This window comes from Myotis brandtii, unplaced genomic scaffold, assembly GCF_000412655.1.
Source record: "Myotis brandtii unplaced genomic scaffold, ASM41265v1 scaffold510, whole genome shotgun sequence".
NCBI lineage: Eukaryota > Metazoa > Chordata > Mammalia > Chiroptera > Vespertilionidae > Myotis > Myotis brandtii.
Genome location: NW_005369443.1, coordinates 1,104,088 through 1,116,366, shown reverse-complemented (window position 1 = coordinate 1,116,366; position 12,279 = coordinate 1,104,088).

Here is a 12,279-nt window from a genome sequence, read left to right as displayed (position 1 = left end):
CAGCGGCCTCGGGGCCCCCTGGCTGCCCGGCGAGGTCCCTCCATCGCCCTAGCGCTGGCTAGGGCGGATTAGAAAACAGGGGCGCAGGGACCCGGAGGGTCAAGGTCACTCAGCGGGCGCGGGCGAAAGCTCAGGAGGAGAGACCAGGGCCTGGAGCGACCCAAGGCCCTGCACCTCATCTGGGGAGACTGGATTCGGCGCAGCTGGTCACTCGCGCCTGGCCCCGGTTATCGTCTGGTGTTTTGGCCCAGGTGCCTCTTTCAGCCTTTGTCCCCTGGGATGTGGAGGAAGGCCGTGACATGCCCAAGGTGGCAGCAGATCCAGTTGGACGCACCAGGTCTCATCTTGTCTGGGCAGCCCTCCTCCTGATCCTCTGACCAGGTTTTAGCCATCCCTTCCCCCGACCATACCCGGTGTCCTGCCGAATCAGGGAGACACCTCCATCCTCGCCAAAGCCATGCATGTTCACGCAGCACAAGGAATGCCCTGCGCCCTGTGTTAGGTCCTTGCTATGCTGGGCACTGCAGGGAGGGACACAAACCACGTGGGTGGGAGCTCCTGGCCTGGATGGAGAGAGCCACATGTAGACTGAGAACCTACTAGGGCCTAGCAAAGCCCAAGGGGTCTACGCCCAGCCCCCTGGGGCCCTGTTGGACACAGTGAACACTTGGTAAAGGCTAACTTAGGCTGGCAGAGCTCTCGCTGGCAAGCCTACAAACCCACCAGCCCGAGAGCTCCTCCCAGGCAGGCCCTGTCGCCAATGCCCAGGCCAAAGCAGAGCCCAGTGCCCACTGGATGCCTTGCTCACAGAGGGTGTTGGCCGAGAAGTGGGGATTGGGAACGAGGCCACAGACACTCCCTCCATCCCATGCTGTCCCCTGCCCTTTTGGGGTACTGCCTCCTCTTCTGCATCACCAGAAGGCCTGGGGACACTTGGAGGTACCCTGTGGTGTAGTCCCTCTCAGACCCACATCCCCACTTGCCCTGTGCTGTCCCTGGCATGGCAACCTGGCTGAGGGGAAGAGCCAAGGTCAGGAGCCTGATTGTTCAGGTTCAAATCCTGGCTCTTCCTCTTACCACTGTGTGACCTTGGGCAAGGCAGGTCACTTTTCTCAATCTCCATATCCCCCTTCCTGAAGCCTCTCAGTCGACCATAGTGTGGCCCCAGAGCGGACAAAGTGATAACGGCCATGCTTGTTAAGCATGACCTTGGGCAAGGCAGGTCACTTTTCTCAATCTCCAGTTGACCATAGTGTGGCCCCAGCGTGGACAAAGTGATAACGGCCATGCTTGTTAAGCCTCTACTAGGGGCTGGGCATATTGCATATAAGATCTCTGTTCCTTACACTAAGCCTGTAAGGGGTGTCCTATTGGCCTCATTTTACATTGAAGTGAAGTGATGTGCTTAGGGACATATAGCATGTGGGCGGCACTGCTGGGACTGGCTCCTCATTCTGCCGGTTAACCTGCATCACATCTATACCCACACATGAGATTCCAGGAGTAAGGGCTAGGAGAAGTTGATCTCAGGAAGGACTGGCTGGCTAGGCTGCTGGTTTCTGGGCAAAATGCTTCCTGGACCCTATGTCCTGGGGGAGAGATCCAGAAGCCTTAGGCTTAGGCTCAGGGGCCTGGAGGATCTGAGACCTGGTGTGTGCTCAGTACTGCCCTCTGCAGGCAGAATCCAGAGCAGCAGTAATACAAGTGGGCTGTTGTGGGTGAATGCCACCCTTCTGGCTCTGATTTCTCTTAGTGGTGGGAACAGCCAGCCCGACCCTAACCTTTTCCAGGCAGAGACTAGGGGCAGTGTGGTACCGCAGGAGGCCCTGGCCTGGCATGTCTAAGCCCCATTCGGCCACATGTGACCGGGTATGAAGACTGGCTTCATGTTCACTGGCTGTGTGTCCTAGGCTTCTCTGGACCTCAGCTTCCTCATCTGTAAAATGGAGCTAAGACAGTCCTTCATAAGATTGCTATGAGAATTACATGACATACAATACAGGAAAAATGTTTAGCAATTACCCTTGATAAAGGGTAATTTTCACTTTTAAAAAATTTGTTGGCTTCATCAAACAAATCATAGGGACACAATCATATAGAGTCTTTGCTTGAACTGCTCTTCCTGGGGAGATAGAAATGCTAAGGACAAGATCATGGACGTGGACATTTTTGTTAAGTTCAGCTCCTTCTCCTGCGAAGAGCAGCAGTGGCTCCCTCAGTTGCGAGGAGAGTTTGAACGAGAAGTCCTTGCCAGTGGCTACTCCCCACCTTCAGGGACGTACCTTGCCAGCCTTATGACGCACATTTGCACAGGCCCTGCCACATCCTCCCCCAGGCCTGGTCAGGTCACCCCAACTATGCAGGTGTGGAAACTGAGGCTCCTCTCAACAGCCTTGAAGCCACAGGACTGCTCCCTCGGCAAAGCCCCTTCCATGCCCTCTTTCACTTAACCAGGTGGGCCTGACAGTCCCCATTTCTCAGAGGGGAATGTAGGACGCCGGATCATTTGCAGAAGTGAATGTGTACCTGGGTGTCCTGTTCCCCCATCAGCCCAGGAATGCCTAAAGCAGGAGCTGGTCTCTTCCTCCTGGGCCAGGTTCTCTGACCAGCAGACTGGCCACCAGGGAAAACTGCCCATATGGACTCAAACCCCTGCTCCCCCGGGGGTTTGGGCCCAGTCCTGGGTGCCTGACCTCCTCCATGCATACTTTCCTTTCCCACAACCCTAGACCAGTTCTGGCTCCTTGTTCCTTGGAGGTAAGACTCCATGGGGGGCGGGGGGCAGGTAGAGGGATAGCCCAGCCACCCCAGCAAGGTAAACCTTCTCTGAACATTGGGGCAAACCCAGAGGGAGCCTTGGACTGTGTTGCCCTGTATGTGACCACAAGGGACCAAAGGTGAGAACAATGAACCCAACACCCCCATCTTTTGGGTAAACGGACTGCAGTACCAAGCCCAGGGGTGGACTCCCCATCCCCACCTGCCATTCCTTTTTATTATCACTATGGCTTTCCTTATATTTTCAGGAATATGATTTTTATCTGGTAATTGCTATTTATCCTTTAAAAATGAGACAAATGGCTTCTGGGATCAACAACTATTTTTAGAGCAGCGTATCTCCTATTCCATCTTGGAAACCAAAGGGAAAATAAAATTCAATGTTTGGAAATATGCTTTCATGGCAGCGTGCAGGATCCACGAAACAAGGGCAGACCAGGTGGCCACAGGCTCAGTAGCCTAGATGTTAAATGCACTGAGCCAGGGCACTCAAGTGATGTGGGGGCCACAGAGTCTGTGACCCCAATCTCCAACCCCCTCCCGCCACAGGCCTCCTGTTGTCGCCTTTCATCTCCTGCCTGAGCTTCGTTGGTTTTTCCTTTTTCGAATCTTTGTTTCCATGGCTTGTCCAGGCTTCTGAGGACAGAAATCATTTCCCTCACTGGGGTTTTGATAAGCAGAGTAACCTCTTAGAGTGCTCCAGTGGATTCCTTCTGGAATCCTAAAAATAAAGCCCTAGTGTTGGGATTTCGGGCGCTCTGACAAGCTGGGGCGGGGACAACTTGGACAAAGGGAGGTCTTCCATTAGGGCACGGAACTGCAGTCCAGCCTCGCAGCCCTGGGGTTGGCCCTGGTGAGCGGTCTAGAGCAGCGCTGGCCAAAAGAAATAGGATGCGAGCCACAAACGCATGCCACAGAGGAAATGGGAAATTTCCTAGTAGCCATGTTAAAAAGGTAAAAAGAAGCAGGTGAAATGAATTTTAATAATATATTTTATTTAACCCACTATATAAATTATATGCTCATTTCAACGTGTAATATTTTTTAAATGGAGGTATTTTACATTTCTTTCCTTGGACTGAGTCTTTGAAATCCAGTGTCGATTTTACACTCACAACATCTCACTTTGGATGAGACAGGCTTTAATGTGTGACTAGCAGCTATGTATGGGACAATGCGGGTCGGGGGGATAAATTTTCAACCTTTTTTATGCCGCAGATAATTTACCAATAGGTTCTCACGTAGAAACTCGGTCCTTACAAGACATCATTGTGGTGCTGCTGGGGTGGGTGCAGGAGTGGGTCCCGGAGCTGCCCTCTCAAACCCCTTCATCTGCTAGTTCCTCTGAGAACTCCTCAGAGCAGACATTAAAAATACTAATAATAATGATAACTGACATTTATTGAATGCTTACTCTAAGCCAGGCATGGTGCTAAACATCTCACATTATGCCCATTCTATGGAAGAATAGGCTCGGATTGGTGCCTCGGGTTAGTCAACGTCTCATGTCCAACATCCCACCCAGCAGTGGGACTCACTGAGGCTGCCTGTGAGGCCTTCACAGGCCCTAGCTGGGAGGAGCTGGGACAAGTGGGGAGCAAGGCATTGCCCCTCACATCACCCCCATGAGGGGTCCCTGCTTCCCAGGCCCCAGCACCTCCAGCCTCTCACCTGGGCCCAGCCCCCAAGCCTGGCAGGAACCAGCAGGCTTGGTTTTCTAGCAGCTGCTCTGCTAAGCAAATTTGGTTATAAATTCGTGACGACTTAGAGCAACTTCAGGGCCAGAAGAGGAAAAACAAGGGAACTCGCTTCAAAGCCCCTTGCCCAGACACTGTTGGAAAAACCAAGGCCTGTCAGAAAGTTCCGGGGGGACTTCTGCTTTGGTGTGTGCCTCTGTGGAGGGTCAGGTAGGGGGGACTCAGAGCAGCCAGGCACCTTCTCCCTGCTAGACGCTGAAACTTAGCAACGTCGTTTGGGGTGGTTTCTCCTCTGAGCCTCGTTTTCTCGTCTGCAGAGCGGGTTTCTCGCACAGCCGAGGCCTGCAGTGAGTTCAGCTCCAGCCCTGGTGAGTGGTCTCGGGCAGCAGGGACAGATGTGGCAGGTGGACGAGCCAGAACTGGGCGCCATGTGGGAGCATCTTCCATCTCAGCTCTGACTTGGAGGGACCTGGGCCTCACTAATCTCATTTCGTGTGCTTGTTAAGAGCACAGGTCCAGTCCCTTCCAGGAGATGTGTTGGCTCAGACACAAGGGGTAAGGGAGAGGCTTGGACTTTGCATGTCTTAGAACAGCGTCCCCAGCTCTCTTCAAGTTTGGAGAGTATTGGCCTTCGCGCTCTTGGAGAGCCATTCAAGCTCTGGCATGTGTGGTCTAACACACAGCCATGCAGTACCGGCCCTCGGCTCACCCCTTGTGCCATGGGGCACTGGATGCTGGCTCCTCTGTCACAGGCTGCCTGACTGGCCCTGAGATGGTAGGGCCCCGATTCCACACCAAAGCACCCTCTGCACCCAGCATCACCCATCCCTGCACCTGGGAGCTCTGGGCCAGCAGAAGGGGCCCTTGGTGCTGGAGCCCGAGGGGGCACTCAACTCAGCCTGAGGAGGGGATGGGAGTTGCTGAGGCCCATGGGGAATGGTGAACCAGCTGGACTCCAGCCTCCATGCCAAAGACCCACCAGTTCAGGGCCCCAGCACAGGCTAGAAAGTTCTCTCCACCCCAAGATTTTCCAGGAATGCAGGGCCCTACTGCACCCACCTCACCCCAGGAGAAGACTTATCACACTGGTCTCTCTTTCTCCCCCACCTACCTCCCATACCCCCCACCCTGCACCGTTGGCCCAAGTTCTTGCTTTTGCATCGGTGAGTGAAAGCAGGCCTTTGCATGGTGTCTTTGCATACACAGTGTCTTTGCACGCACAGTGTCTTTGCACGCACAGTCTTTCTAAACCCAGGGCCCTGCCTGCTCCGCCAAGTCAGCTCCAGATCTCAGCCTTCCAGATCTCAGCCTTCCTGGCTGCACGGACAGGGCCACCCACCCCACCAAGTCTCTCAGGGACCCTTAGGAGTTCTCAGCACTTGGTCTGGTCAAAATTTTACATTGTGTGAACACTCCCTGTCTGACTCACCCATTAAACACCAAGCTCATGTGAGGACAGAGGTGGTGGGGGGGGGGGAGCGGTCCTCGTGCATCTAGGTGTCCAGCCTGGCGCACAGTAGGGCTCTACAAACATTTGCTGAGTGACTGAATGAAGGAAAACGGGATCCAGGTGCCTGCCCTCAGGTGACTTGTTGGACCCTATTGTCTCTCTACTTCTCTCCATCTGTTTGTTGCTGTCCTTTACGTAGCTCTCTTACGTAGCTCTCTCCAGCAAAACGTGTGTGTGAGTCTGATCCTATGTCCTGTGTCTGCCGTGGCCTCTGTCTCTCCTCCCATGTTCTCTCCGTGTTTGATCTTAACTGTCTCTCAATTGTCTCTGCCTTTGTCTCTCTAAGTCAGCTCCGTCTTTCCTGTAATGTTTGCTGTCATCTCTCTCTCTCTCTCTGAGCCTTCAGCTCTCCCGGGTTTGTCATTTCTCTCTGTCTCTGTCGCTGGGGTCTCCATGTCCATTGCTCTCTGTGTCTCTTTCTCCTCGAACCTCTGTGTCCGTTGTCTCCGCTCTCTGCCTCCTCCGATTCCGTCCTCTGGAATCTTTCAAGAGCACGAGAGGCATGTAATTGAGCTGGAGCCGTCTCCATGGTTGCAGCTGCAGAGTAACTGAAAGATCAATTTGGAACGACTCTCTGGAATAATTGTGCCTTAGTCGTGTCTGGGAGGCATAGTGGGGCTCTGTCTGAGGTGGCCAGGCCCTTCCGGGACCCTGGCAGGAGAAGGCCACCTGGAGCCCCCAGGACCCCTGGGCCAGGCTCTGGAGGGGACACTTGGCCTTGGCCAGAAACAGGAGGGCAGGGGTCCTCAAACTACGGCCCGCGGGCCACATGCAAATACAAATATTGTATTTGTTCCCGTTTTGTTTTTTTTACTTCAAAATAAGATATGTGCAGTGTGCATAGGAATTTGTTCATAGTTTTTTTTTTAAATTATAGTCCGGCCCTCCAACTGTCTGAGGGACAGTGAACTGGCCCCCTGTTTAAAAAGTTTGAGGACCCCTGGTCTAACTTAAATCATTCCTACTGGCTTGGCAGTAGCCAGTTAGAAGGCTGTGGGGTGTGGAGGCACGTCATCTGCTGCCCCACCAACAGAAGGCACTCCAGAGCTGTGGTGTGACTTTCACCTGGGCGGGGAAGCGGTTCAGAGAGGATGATCCCTCCACATCTGAGTTAGGTTTGGTGACTCAGTCCCCTAGGAGGTGGTCTGAGGGGGCTTGGCAGAGAGCTAAGGAAGTGGATAGCGCCACTGCCGTAGGCACAGGTCCCGGGAGAGGGGACATTTCTGGCATCCAGAGACCTGCTTTCTGTCTAGAAGTGAGGCTGGAGGCCAAGGGTAGCAGCAAAGATTGCAACCTGCCTCAGACATAAAAATAGCCCTTTTTAGAGAGTCTGCCCAGATAACCCAAGGACAGGGGGAGAGGTGCCCACTGCTGCCACCCAACGGCCCACTCTAAACTGAGGCCCCCTTGATGTCAGTGGAACTGGGCCCTCACTCACTGTGCTCCCAGCAGCCTGGAATTACCATAAGTCTCTGCTGCTATGAAGTCCGTGTTTAGAAAAGGCTGGTGGGGGCTTGGTCAGCGTGGCTCAGTGGTTGAGTACTGACCTATGAACCAGGAGGTCATGGTTCAATTCCCAGTCAGGGTTGCAGGCTGGATCCTGATCTCCAGTGTGGGGCCCGGAGGTCATGGTTCAATTCCCAGTCAGGGTTGCAGGCTCGATCCTGATCTCCAGTGTGGGGCCTGGGCGTACAGGAGGCAGTCAATCAATGTTTCTCTCTCATCATTGATGTTTCTCTCTCTCCCTCTCCCTTCTTCTCTGAAACCAATAAAAAAATATTTTTTAAAAAAGAAAGAAGGAAAAGGTTGGTGGGCTCAGAGTCAGTGAGGCCGTGAGCAAGGACAGCGATGCCCAAGGGGCGAGCCACAGTGGCACCGAGGACAGAACCCGCACTCCACAATGGCCTGTGGGTGGCGAGGGGAAGCTCAGGGCCCCTGTGGTATATCTGGGGGCTCTAAGGCTCAGAGGGACTTGCCCAATTACGCAGAGCAGCAAGTGGCAGGGCGGGATTTGCCCAGGGCCCGTTTGTGGTGACTTGGAGCCTCCGGTCGGATGAGCCAGCAAGGCCCCAGTCCCGATGTGCTGCATTATTCATAAGCCTCACATTCTCCCCGGGGCAAACATTCAGAAGGAGCGTTTCAAATCCACTTGCCTGCTCTGAAAATAAATGAGCAGAGAATGCCGGCACACATGGAGGTGGTAGGCCGACTCCTCGCCCTCAGAAAGCTCACAGATGGCCTTGCTGTTCCCTCACCCGGGGCCCCTGAATGGTGGGGCCGAGACCCATGAGTTTGGCAAGCTGGGCCGAGCCTAGAGAAGGACCTGAAGCCAGGTGCCCCTTTTTGCCCACTTCTCCTGTCCCGGACTGGGGACAGCGCAGCCCCCAACATCCCAGGTGACCGTGACTCTTGAGACCTTTTGGGTCCCTGCAGTTGGTACAACCTGGGGTCCTCCAGGAACTAGGAGCTGGCTAGGCCCAGAGGGTGCCTTGGCTCCTTGCCAGATCAGGCGGATACACACTTAACTGGTGCTTTTGTGGCCTAAAAAAATTAAGAATAGAGGCACCACGCTGCTGTCTCCATCACCGGGAAGATGCCTGGAGCCCCTGCTCCCTGAGCTGTCGCTGCGCTTCACCATCGCCTCCCGTGGAGCTCATTACGCAGGAGGCCCTCAGTCCCCGACAGCCAGGAACTCGGGGGGGGGGGGGGGGTACTTTCCCAGACGGTGCATCAAAGATGGAAATGTTGATTTAGTTACACCCACATCAACACTGATCTTATTTTTAAATTTATATTGAGTTCAGAGAGGAAGGGCAAGGGAGAGAAAGAGACAGAAACATCAATGATGAGATAGAATCATTGATCGGCTGCCTCCTGCACATCCCCCACTGGAGATCGAGCCCGCAACCCGGGCATGTGCCCTTGACCGGAATCGAACCCAGGACCCTTCAGTCTGCAGCCAATGCTCCATCCATTGAGCCAAAGCAGGTAAGGTTCAACATTGATTTTAAAAAGGAGGTCAGTGCTCTGGATCAAGGTCACAGAAAGTGGCTTTGAATTCAGCAGCAAGAGGACAAACTGAGAACTGCCCATGTGAAGTTCTAGAGGGGGTGTGGGTTGGCCAGGATGGGAGGGCAGGGGGACTGCTCCTTCACAGCTGGGCTGCTCAGATAAGGGAGGAGAGGGGAAGGGAATGTAGGTAGGAAATGTGGAAGAGTATGTTCAGCTCACTCAGCCCTTGAGGAGACAGCAGTGAGCCTAGTTCCCCAGGCCACAGGGGAGCAGTCTGCAGAGGGAGGAAGCCGGGGCTCACCCGCTGAATCTCCTCTCCGAATCTCATAACCACAGGTCCCACCCGGGGGGCCCGCCCCGCACCAGTGAGCTGAGCGTGGGCATGATCTTCCATCCGTGCCTTGTGATGGGTCCTCTGGGCCCGGTGCTGAAGGCCTCCTGGAGCTGCTGCTCAGCTGGACACATGTGCCGGGGCCAACCAGGCGCTCAGAAAACCCCGAGGCTCCTGGACCAATGACCACCAGGTGTCCTCAAAAGTCCCTTGTCTACCCCCAACATTCTGTTCGCCTCTCCAGACCCAGCTCTCCTGTCACTGCCTCCAGGAAGGAGTCCCCAATCTCAGGCTGGTCAGCTGCCTGTCTGGGTCCTTGCAGGCCCACAGTACCCTGCCTTGCTCAGTCTGCTTTGCAGAGAACTAGATGAAAACTTAAGACACACCTCTCCTGCCTGGCCCCTGAATGGTTCAGACCCAGGGCTGGGGCCAGCTATATAACTGCAGAATGAGAACATGGGCAGGTTGTTCAACAAGCAGGAAACGTGTGTCCTTAAAAGTACTAACACATAAAACATTTTCCTTTCTTCCGACTTATCATGGTGATTTTGTTGTTTTGATTTGGTATTTGGTGTCATTCTAAGTAAAGGAAAATGAAAAGGTTTATTCACATTTTGACATCTCATTCTTTACCATTCAGAGCTGCCTCTTCCGACCTGCACAGGCGAAATATACATATTGATTTCAGAGAGGGAGGGAGAGGGAGACAGAGACATCAATGAAAAGAGAGAATCATTGACCAAACCTGCCACCATTCAGCGAGTGGGATGATGTCCAACCAACTGAGCCACACCGGCCGGGACTACTTCACTTTTTGACACACGTTTCCCCAACTCCCTCTACCTTTGGCTTATGATTTGTACAGACTGAAAGGAAAAAGAAACTGTGAGTTGCCCCATCTTTCCTTTCCCATCTCTGTTATCCTTTGGCTAATACGGAGAAGTAACAAGTAAGGATATGATAGGGTTTCTCAGTCCTTCGTGTTTCCTAGAAAGCCATTGCCTTTCTGCATGCAGAGAAGATCTGGTTTGAACAGAAAGCAGGCCTTCTCCAGGCTCTCGGGGGAACCTTGATATGACATCAGGGGTCCACTGGAGTTCCGTGCCCTGGGCATCACCAACACTGGATGCGAACATGACGCATGGAACAGGGACACGCATGTTCTGAGTCCCCACTCCGTTCCCATTCCTGCTCATTGTCCTCTGGCCTTCACTTACAGAACACACATTCAGAGATGAAATGATTAAGATTTTCCAAGACAGCAACAGCAGAGCATTTAACCAAGCGTGGAGGCCTTCGGAGCACGAAGCCCTGTGTGGCCCAAGAAGACAGCCCTGCCAAAGGGAGCAAATTTGCTCATCCGCCCGATTACACATCCAGCCACAGGTCTGCATTTTTCTGCCAGAACCCTAGGGGCCCAGCGCAGGCCTGCCAGGGGCCCCCACCTGAGGCCGGTCAAAGTCATTACCCCAGCCTGGCCTCCCTGGCTCATGGGCCCAAGCTCCTGCTTCCAGAGCCCATCTGCTCTCCTGCCTCCCCTCCCCAACCTCCTCCCGCCCAGAAGCCAGAAACCTGCCTCCCCTCCCCAGGTGCTCACCATCTGTGCGCCCTTGGGTGGGTACCTCCGCTCTCTGAGGCTCAGACAGAGGCGGTGCCATGGGCTCCCTGACCATCAGCCAGGCCGGGGAGCAGCTGTCCTCTCGAATCCCCCTCTTTGCCACACTTGGGGACATTTTAGGGAACTGTCAGTGTGTGCGGTCACACAGATTCACTGTCCCTGGGCCTGGGGCAGCCTCGCCCCCTTCCCAGGTGGGGTGTTCATCCCCCGGTGCATTGGTTTCCTTCCCAGTTGGAGTTTCGCTGGCACAGCCGTATTTTCAGCGCTGCACTGTGATTGTATTTAGGTCAGGCCTATTTTAACTCCGCTGGGACTGGTGCTGGGCTGCGACCGCCTTCCGGGGCTGACACAGAAGCACTGGGTTGGTTCAGCCCAGCTGGGCTGCTGAGAGTTTGGGGCGATGGTAGAGGGAGGAAGGAAAAAGGCAGGAAGGGAGAGATGGCTTCAGCCCCCAAACTCTGGCCCCTCTGAGTCCCCTTCACCCTGTCCCTTCCTGGTGGAGACCCTGACACACACACTGAGCTGCAGGGGAGGGGACACGGCTTCTGTCCACCAATGTGCAGGATGATTGTGGCAGGTGACGCCCTCTCCTGCCTCAGTTTCCTCCCCTGTGTCATGAAGGGCTGAGTTGATGACGTCAGCCAGCATGTCTAGGTCCTTGTGTCCTTGTGATTAAGAGCACAGGTTGGTGTCCTGGTACTGCCACTTGCCAGCTGTGTGACCCTGTAAAGCTACAAAACCTCTCTGTGTCCCAATGTCCCCAGCTGCAAAGTGGGGCTAAAAATAGGACCGATCTCAAGAGGCTATGGGGAGATGACAGAGGCTGTGTGGGTGCTCACGTGGCCCCTGCCTGGTGGCCCGGGGACTGCTCGGCAGGAGGTGACGTGCGGCAGTGATGTTGTATTTATTACCGGTCATCCGCGAAAGGTGCCCCTCACCTGCCAGCCCTCCTCAGCCCAGACTGAGCCGTAGAGGCCGGTGCTCATTGACATTCTGACCGCCCGGATCTGTACCCAGCCTGAGTAAACCTACCCTGCGTCTATCGCCAGATCTGGTAATTAATACCCTGGACGGTTTTATTGGAACGAAGCAGGACCTGCACATGACTTGCTTTTTAATTAATAACCAGTCTCCGCCCCACTCCCCTCTCCTCTCCCTGTTGTCCTTGAGGACAGGCTGGGGTGGGGGCCGAGTTGCCCAGGCCTGTTCTACTACCTCTGGAGGGAGGGGTGCATGGCAGGGCACAAGAAGGTGGGCCTTGATCATTTCCCCACATATACCCCAAACCTTCCCCGTGCAGATCGGAAGAGGCAGCTCTGAGTGGGGCCAGGAC